We start from the raw sequence: 12,984 nt of genomic DNA on the forward strand, positions 1-12,984 counted from the left end.
AGAGAACAGCAGAGCCAGAGAAGGAAATCTGGTTAATCCACAAGAGTTAAGGATGACAGGAAGGTTTGTGAGGCTGTTAGCCATCACGCTCAAAGGACGTGTTTCTGCTCTTCTGTATTATCCCTGCAACCTCAATCCTCTCTAACATTTTGAAGAAGCAGTATGGTCTAGTCTCTGCCTTTGGTTACTTTTTGAACTCTCAGTAACAATGTGGGAAGTTTTCTCCCTTAATATGTCAATGATTCTAAAAGTTAAATGTTTAAAAAAAGTATACTGGAGACTGTAGAGTTACCCCGGTTTGGGAATTTGAAATGGATGGCTTGAAGAGTCCCAGGACTGGATGGCCCTCACATTCTTTTTGGTTCCGAGGTTTTACAGTTCTAAATGGTCATTGATCCTGGCAGAACATTTTAGGGAATAATGTCCATCTTAGCGGTAGAATCCTCTACCAGTGAATCCAATTCTTGAGATATACAACCTGCTTCCTCAGCCTTAGGCATTTTTGGAAGCTTGAGGTATAAAATGTATAAACACTGATAGGCTACCATGGTTCTTGTTAATTCTGACTAACAGATCACCTCAGAATTGTAATTGTAATCGAGTGGTGGTACTCCAGTGACTTCAAAGAATAAATGCACCTTTTAAAGGCAACTTACTTTAGAGTGGTACATATGTGCTAATTGGGAAGAATCTGATTCAGCAGTTGAAGCCTCTGAAATCCTTGGATGAAGTACAAATGCTGGGAGTATAGTATGCTATTCGTATATTCTTTCATTTCATGAAGTGGTAACTTGGCATAGGCGTATTTAGAAGTGATTGCACTCTGTCGTCCTTCTCCTCAGCTCTTTTTTGTGTGGGTATAATCGACTGCGGTAGAATCAGACATTTATGCACTGCTGTTTGCATGAGCCTTTTATTGGAAATAACCCAGCAAAATAGCACTCACTGCTAGCTTAGCACAGTTGGGCCTTCTCAAAGGCTCGTTTTCCTACGTATCAAAAGAACCAGATCTTTAGTTAATGTTGGGAGGATGATATCTATGGGCAGGATGTTCACAGGTAGGCCTTTTCTTTATCGTGGACTCACCTCTTGAGGAAGGAGGTCAGAGGTCCAGTGACCTAATTCTGTGGACATGTATGTCTAATGAAAACAGCCAGTTCAAATGGACATTGCTTTTCTTTTCACTTTATTATCTTACTACTTATGAATCTTATCCTCATTGCAGTAAAATATATTTAACAGATATATTATTCCATGATACTTTATCTGGTTTTAAAAATCTGATATATATAATTACAGTGTTAATGGGTTTATGAACTAATATGATAGATGACTTTGTTCGCACTTGGCAACTTAAGTGTGACATCTTCAGAGTGTCTCATTTTTAAAATATGAATAAATAAAATACATGATAATAGTGTTCCACGACAACTTTGTTGATTAAAGATTTGCCATTTTCTGGCACAATGTACTCAATTTATTTTTTGAGGTTTGTGTTACGGAAATTTAGAATAGTGTTAGAAGCCTCCGTGTACCCTTTACCCAGCTTTAGAAGCTGTCAACATTTTAAAACTAATTTAGTAATTAATTTAAGCAATTCCATTATTTTAAAATTATGAGAATCACCTGTGGTCCCATCCACCTAACACAGCTCTTAACATTTTATATATTCTCTTCTTCTTTCCTCAAAGTTATAATTGATATCGCTTCCCTCTTCTTTGTGTGGAACAGAATCAAACTAAGAGCTAGTAATACCTACCGTTGATTGATGTCCTCCTCTGCCAGGTACTGGGCTAGTTGCTTTCAATATAATTAGTAGAATCTGCACAATAACAATGGAGTAGAGGCACTGCACTGCTCCACCCCCCCCACTCCCCCGCCATTTACAGATGGGAACCTGACTTGGGTTAAAAAAGTTGCTCAAGTCATATATGTAGTATATGGATTCATATGAAAGTGTCACTCCAAGGCTACACTCCTGCCTTGCTATAAAGGGGCCTCTTCAAAAGTATTTTTTCATATTGCTACGTAATTACCTTTAGAAGCAAAAAGAAATGTCAGGACATAAATTGGACCACATTATCTATAGAAGCAATACTAGGATAGTTGATGCTGGGAACTTTAAGAGCAATAAAAGGCATGGTCCCTGCCCTTCAGTATTTATGCTGCAGTGTGGATGAACCTAACCCCTATGAGAAGCTAACATAGAATACAAAATAAGACTTACTGTGGTATTATTAGCTGTAAATGTTATAAAAGCTCCACAGAGAAGGAGATGGATGAGGATTACGCCCCATCTGTAGAGAAGGCTGCTAACAGATTTAGGATTTCAGCTAAAATTAAAAAGACTGACAACGCCAAATGCTGGTGAGGATGTGGGACACCCAGAGCTCTCATGCATGGCTGGTGGAAATGTAAAATGGTAAAAATATGCTTATCTATGAGTCAGTGATTCTACTCCTAGGTATTTACCTATAAGAAATGAATATGTTTGTCTTGTAAAAGACTTAAATGTGTGTATTGGTAGCAGCTTGTACATAATAACTCTGTTAGTTTTCTTTTGCTGTGTAACAAATTACCACAAACAAACTACACCCACTTAGCTCACCATCCTATGTAGATCAGAGATTCAGGGGCACCTGCATGGCTCAGTTGGTTAAGCATCTGACTCTTGATTTCAGCTTAGGTCATGGGCTCAGGGTCATGGGATCAAGCCCTGTGTCAGGCTCCTCGCTCAGCAGGGAGTCTGCTGGAGATTCTTCCTCACTCTTGCCCTCCCCCTCGCTACCCCCCCAATCAATCAATCTTTAAAAAAAAAAATTTATCCAGCATGGCATGGCTGGATTCTATGCTCAGGGTTATCATAAGCCTGAAATGGAGGTGTCAGCAAGAATGAGTTCTCATCTGGAGGCACTGGGAGGAAATATCTACTCTCAGCTCATTCTTGTTGGCGAAATTCAGTATCTTGCAGCTGTTGGACTTGAGGTCCTCCTTCCTTGCTAGATGTTTGTTGTGTGCCACTCTCAGTTCTTAGAGGTCACCTGTATTCCTTGACATGTGGTCCCCTCCATCTTCACGTCAGCAATGGCACATCAAATCTTTCTTGTGCTTCACATTTCTGAGTTTTGCTGCTGCCAGCTGGAGAAAACTCATTATGATTAGACCAGGCCCACATCAGTAACTTCTCTATCTTAAAGTTAGTTTTGCCATATAATACAGCCTAATCACTGGGGTGAAAACTCACCATACTTGGGGTTATGCAGGGTGTGTACACCAGGGGTTGGGGAATCTTGCAGAACCATCTTAGTATTCTTTTTACCACAATTGTAAACAATCCAAATCCCCATGAAGAGGAGAATGGATAGACAAACTGCAGTATATTTGAATACCCTTAGCACTAAAATGGGGTAAGTTATTAATATATGCGGTAACACGGATGGGTCTCAAAAACATTGTGCTGAAAGAAGCATAAAGAGTACTTATCGTATGATTCCATTTATTTGAAGTTCTAGAAAAAGCAAAACTAATCTGAAGTTCTAGAATTAGCAAAACTAATCTAGAAAAAGCAAAACTAATCTGTAATAAAAATAAGATTGGTGGTTGGTGGGGATAAGGAGAAAGAGATTGCCTGAGAATGGCACAGGAGAACTATTCAGGGGTCACGAAAGTGTCCTACATCTTGATAGGAGTGTGGATTACATAGGTGCTTTCATTTTTCAGAACTCTTCAACTTTACTCTTAAGATCTGCTTATTGTACTGAATGTAAATTTCACCTCATTTTATAAAAAATGAAACATTACTCTACTGAATCCTTGTTTTACCTCTCACCAGACTTTTGGTTTAAGAATGAACCACAGTTACATATATAACCACCATCAGAAAACATTAAAGCTAGAAACAACTTTGCAAATTATCTAGTCTAATTCCCTTTTAAACACTACTGCCTTGGTGATGAAAGAAGTTTAAAATTGCTAATGATAAAATCTGCTGCAGTCACCTTCTGCACTCAGGAGGGGAGTTAGAAAATTTTACCTATTTGTGCTTGACAGCAGAAAGTATGACAGAGGAACAGATTTGCTAACAGCAATACATCTTGAAGTATAAGTGCAGTATCTGAATCAAGACATTTTACTTACACGTGTTTGGCAGGAGACATTTTCTTACTGCTGTTGATTTGATCAGAGAATTCATAGCATTTTGCTGTTGCCTGTGATTTGGCTGAGAAATCATTTGTAAAAACTCCATTATAACTAATAAAGGACACATGGTGTTTGTTTTAGAGTATCTGTGACCTCACCCTACCTCTGTAGCAGTGATTTCTGAGATAACTAAAGATTTGATAACGTGAGCAGGAAAAGGACATATGTAGGTAGATGAATTTCACGAAACTGCCCCCCTGCAGTTTCTGTGCTATTCTTTTATAAAGTTTTCTCTCATTACGAGGAAAATAATTTCCTGTGATAAGTCAATTTCCCATGATGCCATGACTATTGACTTTAGATTTTAAGTGCATACTGAAAATATTTAGGTATCTATTAAAATCATTACAACTTTTTCGGGGCGCCTGGGTGGCTCAGTCGTTAAGCTTCTGCCTTCGGCTCAGGTCATGATCCCAGGGTCCTGGGATCGAGCCCTGCATCGGGCTCCCTGCTCGGCGGGGGGCCTGCTTTTCCCTCTCCCACTGTCCCTGCTTGTGTTCCCTCTCTCGCTGTGTCTCTCTCTGTCAAATAAATAAAAAATAAAAAATAAATCTTTAAAAAAAAAATCATTACAACTTTTAAAGGTTTTTTTTTTTAACAATTAGTTATCTTAATAATTCTGAACTGTACTTTGGCTTTTTTGTGATACATGTGCCAGCATTTAAAATTTTTAAATTTATTTTCTTAGAAACATTTTATTTTCTAATTGAATTTCTTCACTGAGGTCTTCAGGAAGCTTAGGTTCCTTGACACCTCTGTAATCATTTTAGGCTGTGTAAGTTGTGAGGGTAGTCTTGCAGAGTGGTGGTGGTTGTTTAGTGACATGGAGAGAATTAGTAAACACCCACTCTGTCTTACCCAAGTTGTTTATATAATGTTGAGTGGGTAATGTAATTAGAGTAAACTAAGAGTCTCAGAATTAGAATTGTCCAATTCTTTTGAGTTCTGAGAAATTAGAGTTTTTTTGTATAAGTCACTTTTATACGATAATCCTATATAGTTGTGTTCTTGGTTTTTCTGTATTAAAGAATCTAATTTTGGCTTGGTTTACTTATGAATAATGCAGTTTATGTAAAATGATTTTGTGAGATGAAAACTCTTTGTTTTGATCTCCAGGTATTAAAATAATTATTCTTTAAAATAGCTGTACACAAAAAGACAAGTACTGTATGATTAACACTTATATGAGATGTCTCAAGTAGTTAAATTCACAGATACAGAGAATAGATGGCAGTTGTCAGGAGCTGGGGAGAAGGAGAAATGGGGAGTTGTTTAATGAGTATTAGGGTTTCAGTTTTGCAAGATGAAAAAGTTTGGGAGATCTACTGCAAAACAGTGAGTAAACTTATCATTGAACTGTATACTTTAAGATGGTAAGTTTTATGTGTATTTTACCATAGTTAAAAGTTAAATAATATCTACTTTTCATGCTACACTTACAGTGAGCACTGAGTAATGTATAGAATTGTTGAATCATTATGTTATGGACCTGAAACTAATATAAAATTGTATGTTAATTATACTTCAATTTTTAAAAATCCCTGTTTTCCATTTTTGAGATGAGAAAACCAAGGCAATAATTGTAACTAAGGAATTTAAAATGTAGCTTAATCTGTTGACTTCAGTTGAACAGATTCTTTTAGCCTCATTGTATACGTCTGTCTGTCTTCCAACTGGGTGTTGTGCTTCAGTACGGTTTTCTCCTGGGGCAACTCCTTACCCCATCTTTTTCTCTTTCTGACTTCTCAACACATTCTTACACTTACAGTCCTTCCCCAAATTGCTTGCTTGGTAGATTTTTAAAACTTTTAATAAGAAGTAGATCATAACTGAAAATGAAGTAAGTATATAATGTAATCTGCTGTCTCTTTGCCTAGAATTTTAACCTGTTACTAGGGACATTTAAGAACGTTACTGAGCAACCACTCTTGTGTCAGGCACTGTGCTAGTGTTTCCATATATGTGTTTTGAGAGTTGATTGTTTATCAGAAATAAATCAAACTGGCCAGACTGAAAGGAACTTTTGATTATTATTTTTTTAAGATGCCTTTGGCCATGGGAACATTTTTCTTCTTGGAACAACTTATAAATTCCTTAATGAGGATATATTCCTAACGAGAACATTTTGGTGTTCAAAAGTGTGCTTACATGTGTTTTACTAATATAGGGAACTAATTTCCAATATGTGGATAGCTATAATATCTCTAAAGTTTTTGTTAATGCCAGATTTATGAGATTTTTATCACTGGGGGCAGAGCTCCAGAGAAAGAGAGAGCACACATTTTCTTCTGACTCTACCACTTTATATTACTGTTCATAGGGGAATGTTGATGGCCAGCATGCTGCATCTTACTGAACGGAAGGCCATGCATCAGAATGTTTGTTTTTAGCTGTTATTTTTAGCAGCAGGTCAGAAATTGGTAACATTTTCATTTTACGGTATACTTTTTTATTTATTATGGTAATTCCAAGAAGAGTAAATAATTTTAGACATGTGTATTGAATGCCTGTGTGCATTATGCCCACGTGTGTGTGAGTGTGTGTGTGTGTGTGTGTGTGAGAGAGAGAGAGAGAAGAAGAAGAAAAAGACATTCTCTTAATAACAGGAGGGGTAGAGGCTTACTCAGTCTATTATCATAAAGCTCTGCTAATGTAGCTTCTGAGTCATGTGACTGCAGAAAAGGCTATTATCTCAATGAAAAGGAAACCGGTTTTTAGAGCAAGCAATAGAATAGAAGCAGGAAGAATTTTCGAGTGTTCCACCATGCTGGATTGTCAAAGGGGGATCTGTCTGATCAGCAGCTAAAAAAGGATTTGTGAGGCTAGTTTGTCAGCTATCGTTAGAAACAAATGATAGAGGAGATAAGCGGCAGGGGGCTCAGCATGTGCTTAGGTTCACATCAAGGCATAATGTTGGTCTGGTTTAATAGAGAAGATTTATCTCTGAGGCAATAAATTTATTGCTAATTGTGGGGTTTGGGGAGGTTTTGTGTTTTTCTGAAGAGTGATGTATGGTATTTTTATTTACATCACTGGTGAAGATGAAGACAAGCTGCTGAGCCCTGGTTTGAACTGCAGAGGCTGTGGACAGTTACAAGGTGTGTTTCACAAGTGCTCTGACTTAATATTTGGTAATGTTCTTGGAATTCTGTGTGCTTGTGGATTGGATGTGCGTGTTGTCCAAGAGAGAACCGGGCATGACAACCAGGCAGTGATAATGTTCTCAGGAACAAATAGATTCAATGCCATCCAAATTGATTCCTTCGTGGTCCTTATTTCTTTTGTGTTTATTTCGTGATTAAAGGTTTCTTGCAGTTACTTTATGTGGCCAAATACAATCTCATGCTTGTTTTAGAAAATATTTTGATAAGCATTTTAAGAATTCAATCCAAATCTTAATCACTAAGGAATAAATAGAAGCTTTATATGTGTATCTCTGTGGGTTTTTTTTTTTTCAATATCCTTTTGTAATTCAGCTTAAGAGAGGTTTGCAATGAATTTGAATTTATTTAATTTTTGGTTAGGTAATAAAGCTTTCTTTTTTGGCTGAGGCCTCGAATGAATAATTTTTTTATTATATATAGTACCTAACTTTCTCTGATTTATTACATCCTTACGCTGCCACATGCAGAAAGCTAAAAACGTTCAGTTAATCTTGAGACTGTCCACTTTTTTCTCATGCTAATGCTATTAATTCTGTAGCAGTCTGTACCTTATTTTTAACCTTGGTAGGTGTAGTACTTAAAAATCTGAGATTAGGGAAAGATAATCATAAGCTTTATCTGAAAAGGGTTAACTGTTACACATTGTATACCTGAGGAATGAATTCACTAATGTTTTTTATTTAACCTCTAGACCAGATATGCCCAACTTAGGGTGAATGTTTCCAAATCTTTTGAAAAATATTTTGAAATTGAACTGTTTTGTACATACCTTTTTTTTTATTTTGAAATTGACATTGAAGATGGTAAATCAGGCTATTATGCACTGTATAGACAGTTTACAAAGAATTAAATTATTTTATCTTTTTCAGTAAGAGATGGTGAGAATCACTCAAACAACTTTTAATATAAGTACAGGAAATTCTTTTCCTTTTTGTATCTACAAACCATATCTTAGCATGATAGAGTTTAATCATTCATCTTACTGAGATTTTCTTTTTAAAAAGACACTGGCACTTCAGTTAATCTACTTATAGACAGCTTGATTCAAATAAACAGTTAATTAACTGTGATTGTGATCATTCTAGAATTTTTTTTTTAAATCATAGGACTCTCCCACATTCTTCTAAGTAGGCTTTAAGACAAAGTTATATACTGGTTTCAGCCCAAAATTCACTAGCATCATATGTTAAAATTTTTGAATAATAAAATTTGTATAGCCAGACTGATTGAGTTTTCCTTATTTTTGCTTTAAAAAAAATTTTTTTGTTGTTACCTTACCTGCCTTTAAAGCAATGCAAGGGTTCTGGAAAAACTCAAGGTGTTTTTACTGAGCACCTGCTATTATTACAAGATACTCTTTGAAACACTATGAGAAGACAAGGGCAAATAAGATATTTAAATCAATAAGATAACTTAAAGATGGCACTGGAACCCAGCCTCAATAAATGTAATTATCCTGGATCTTACAGGACTTTTAAATTGTTAAAAAGGGATTTTTTGTAAAACTTATTTGGCTAACCAGAGAATACATTTCTGATAACTTTGCAACTTTTTACATGAGCAGGTTTGAATGGTAATTTTAATCAGTCTCCATTTGTGCCAGTTCATGTTTCCTTTTTATCATAACAGAAATACGTTCATTTTATTTGCAGTCCTCTAAAACTAGAATAGTTTTTGTTTCTGATCTTGTTTTTCTCCTAGGATGTCAAATACCAGTCCTTTACAACTTTAAATTACTTTTGTAAAAGGATAAATAATATATTGTGTTATCTACAAATAACTTTACTTTTGGAGGCTGGGGAGTAAGAACCCCAATCTTATTGTTAGAGTTAAAAGAAGTTTTGACATCAGGGTAGTGTCTAAACAGGCCAGATTGACTAGCTTGCAAATCCTGCTACACTTAAGAATTCCAACCACAGTAATTAACCACAAATATTATAACCAGGTCTGATCTTGTCAGGCTGAGGGGGTTTGCTTCTTGAAACGATTTTTTTTTAAAGATTTTATTTATTTATTTGCTAGAGAGAGAGAGAGAGAGAGTACAAGCAGGGGGAGCGGCAGGCAGAGGGAGAAGCAGGCTCCCCACTGAGCAAGGAGCCCCATGAAGAGCTCAATCCCAGGATCCTGGGATCATGACCTGAGCTGAAGGCAGCCGCTTAACCAACTGAGACTCCCAGGCATCCCACAATTTTTAATTTATAGGAAAGATAGGGTAAGAAAATACCGAATTAAAGGTGGTCTTAGTATTCAATGCTGTAAAACTCCATCAAATACGTTCATAGAGTTTTTAGGGTTTTTTTTTTTTTTTTTGAGAAAGTCAAAGTTTGGGAAGATTTTGGTAAGATGAAGGTGTTGGGCTGTATTTTAGACAGTTTAATTCTTTGAAAGCCAAGGGGATATAAAATTCATGAAGTGAAAAAGTCTGTGCAATAGCTAACAAATTGTTCCAAGGTACCTTTTACAGGGTTTACTCTAAAGTTGATCACCCATAAATGCTGAGAAAAGTTTAGAGTCGATTGGATTGCCCATTTCTCTCATAGGTGTTGCTGTCCTTAACGTTAAAGAGAGAAGACTTGGCATTTTCTGGTGTGTAGTTAACAGGTAGGTGTAGCAGTGACTCTTTCACCAAGCTTATAGTTAACACGCAGAGTTACAACTTGTAATATGATAATCACTAATATAGTATAGCATAGACCTATATTTGCTTTAAATGTAAAGATTAACTTAGTTATTACTATTTATATGTTTTTAAAGATTTTGTGAGAAACACCAGATGCTGTAATTTTGACCTTGAATGAATTGTTCTTTAAAAACCAGCCAAGTTGAGAAATATTTTGAAGTAGAAGCTGGACATCTGGTTCCATCATTTTAGATATCAAATCAAATTATAATAATTAATTGGCTAGAATAAAGTGTTGTAAAAGCACTCTATAAGACATATTTAAAATTCGTGTTTTGTGTCTAAATCCTTAGATTCAAGTTGAAATGAATGATAAATATTATGCAAAAACTTTCTTGGATAGGGCGCCTGGGTGGCTCAGTTGGTTAAGCGACTGCCTTCGGCTCAGGTCATGATCCTGGAGTCCCGGGATCGAGTCCCATATCGGGCTCCCTGCTCAGCGGGGAGTCTGCTTCTCCCTCTGACCCTCTTCCCTCTTGTGCTGTCTCTCATTCTCTCTCTCTCAAATAAATAAATAAAATCTTAAAAAAAAAAAAGTCTTAAAAAAAACTTTCTTGGATAACAAGTTACTTTTGAAGCATTTAATGGTTTTTTTAATTGGCCGTTCCAAGTTTTTGCTTTCCCGTTTTAGAATTTTAAGTGAGAAAATAATCAATTTCAAATGTTATTTTTGTGTATGTTTATTAAAGATAATATTTTGTGGGATTTTATCTCTCCCATCTTGTGATGAGGAAAATGACAGTAGCAAAACAATTAATGGTGATTTTGTTAACCATAAAGTTAACTTTCATGTGGAGCTCATCGTGTGCCAGGCGGAGTTCTGAGGACCTCACATAGGTTCGTTTAATATTTATAGCAACACTGACTGTGCTGTCCTCTACCTGTTTCACAGTTGAGGAAACAGACTCAGAGAGGTAAAGTAACTTGTCCAAGCTCACACAGCTTAATGAGGAGTAGAGTTGGATTCAAACAGGTAGTTTGCCTTCAGAGTCTATGCTCTAAATTACTATGTAACTGGGTTCAAGTGGTATTGCTGGTTTATTCTGGAAAGAGAACAGGATGAACAGAGGGACAAGGAAAGAACTGTGTTAATTAAGACTGAAATGATTTTGTTTCTCCGTGTTTGTACTTTGATGAGTTTTACTTCTGTTCCATTTCAAATAGGTAAGATTAAAACATCATTCAAATGGTGTTTGGTTTGCACTGAAAAGAAACATGTTCATGAAAAGTAACTCAGCTAATGCAGAAATCTGCTTTCGAGGAAGGTGATATGAGGGAGAGCATTAATATGGGGTAACAGAGATTGGTATAAGAAATGGGCTGTGAATTGCCATGAGATTAGTGGGGCGAGGAGAAGTTCTGAGTTGTGGGATCTGAAAGATGTGTATCACATATTTTCTTACTTAGCTACTTCTCCTTTTTCTTGGCAAATGGAGACCTTGCTGTTTCCAAGGTCCTTTACTCACTGCATTGCTATGATGGAGCATGCAGGTATAAAAACCACAGAGAATCTGAATTAATATCCTTGTTTTCAGACACCGAGAGCAAACACCTCTGGAATATAAACCATTGCCTTAAGATTTGTTGTAAGTCATTTTATAGCCACACAAATTCCCTAGAGAGGAGTTCCTGTCCAGATAGTCTTTCAGATAGGGACCCCTTATACTTCGTCACACTTGAACAGCTAACAAGCATATTTATTTCTAGGTGATGTCCCTCGTTCTCGTCAGTATTCATGGTAGAAAAGGTTTGACCTACTAAATCCTTGTAAATCGGACCCTTGGGAGGGAGTGGGAGAGCAAAGTATGGGCATAGCTTTATCATTTGTCTTTGGTCTCCCTTGATATACCCTCCATCTTATTGCTAAAATGCAAAAATAGCCAGTTTTATTTTTGCACTTAAATCCTCCTGTTCATTTATTTAACAACTGTTTAGTGTAGGATTTTGTTAGGTGCTTCACTAGTACAGGAGAAGAGTAGCTGACTGTCCCTGGGGGTGAGGAGAGGAGAGGATTGATCAGGGGACACTCAGCAGAGATGCTAAAGGTTGAGTTGATTCTTAGATGATCACCAGGCACTGGTGGATGTACAGAACACTTTGGGCCTCTACTGCCCATCCTAGGAGCCGCTAGCCACAGGTGGCTTTTGATCATTTGAAATGTGGCCAGTCTGAATTGAGTGCAGAGTGCACTCAGATTTTGAAGACACTGCCAAAAAAAGAATGTAAAATATCTCAGGAATTTTTAAAGTATTGATTGCATGTTGAAAAGATACTATTTTGAATACAATGGTGGCTACTAGACAGTGGTGGCTCCTGATATCTTCTGTTGTCTGTGTTGCTCTGAGCCAAGAGGACAGCATGTGTAAAGGGAGGTGGTGTTAGGTAGTAGTCTTTCTCATAGATGATACATCTGTGCCAGACATAAGGGATACACTAATGAGCATAGACCCTTCCCAAGCCCACTGTCTTCTAATCAGTAGTCAGATTAGAAGTAACCAGCAATTTCTTGAAGTCTACATTCCTTGGTGTAGGGAATAAAAGGCCCTTTCATGATCTCGCTCTACCCTTCTAGATTCATGCCACCCCCCTAAACATTGGCACCTACAGACACTCTCCCATGTTCTACATTTAATGAAAACTACAGCTGATGTACGTTATTCACGGGAGGTATGTTCTATAAGTCATGGCAAACACTGAATTAGTGAATGCTGAGCCATTGCTTCTAGGGAAGATACGGAGTTAGGTGTCTGTGTCTCTGGTCACAACATTTTAGTTATTCGATTAATGCATACCTTTATTTTAAGTGCGTTTCTGTTAAATACACCTTACTTAACATATATTAACACTTATCACCAACAGCATTATAACTTGGGCCTGAATGAAGCTTATCTAACACATATTTTCTCCATAAGGTACATCACAGAGTCTTGTACTTAGGAA

The 12,984-nt window shown here is 36.8% G+C and overlaps 1 protein-coding gene across 5 annotated transcripts in view; it reads left to right on the top strand.

The window, feature by feature from the left end:
- NCOA2 (nuclear receptor coactivator 2) overlaps nt 1–12,984 on the top strand; it is a 285,919-nt gene that overhangs the window by 141,413 nt on the left and 131,522 nt on the right. Inside the window, exon 3 of one of the 5 annotated variants that reach the window (XM_088022803.1) lies at nt 9,905–9,965. The exons of the other annotated variants lie outside the window; for them this stretch is intronic. The gene's annotated coding sequence lies outside the window, so the exon portion shown is untranslated. The remainder of the gene's footprint in view (nt 1–9,904; nt 9,966–12,984) is intronic. 5 annotated transcript variants of the gene reach the window in all.

The sequence above is a fragment of the Eumetopias jubatus genome, unplaced genomic scaffold (assembly GCF_037043125.1).
Source record: "Eumetopias jubatus isolate StellerSeaLion01/CBP00866 unplaced genomic scaffold, mEumJub1_p1.0 scaffold_4, whole genome shotgun sequence".
Classification (NCBI taxonomy): Eukaryota; Metazoa; Chordata; class Mammalia; order Carnivora; family Otariidae; genus Eumetopias; species Eumetopias jubatus.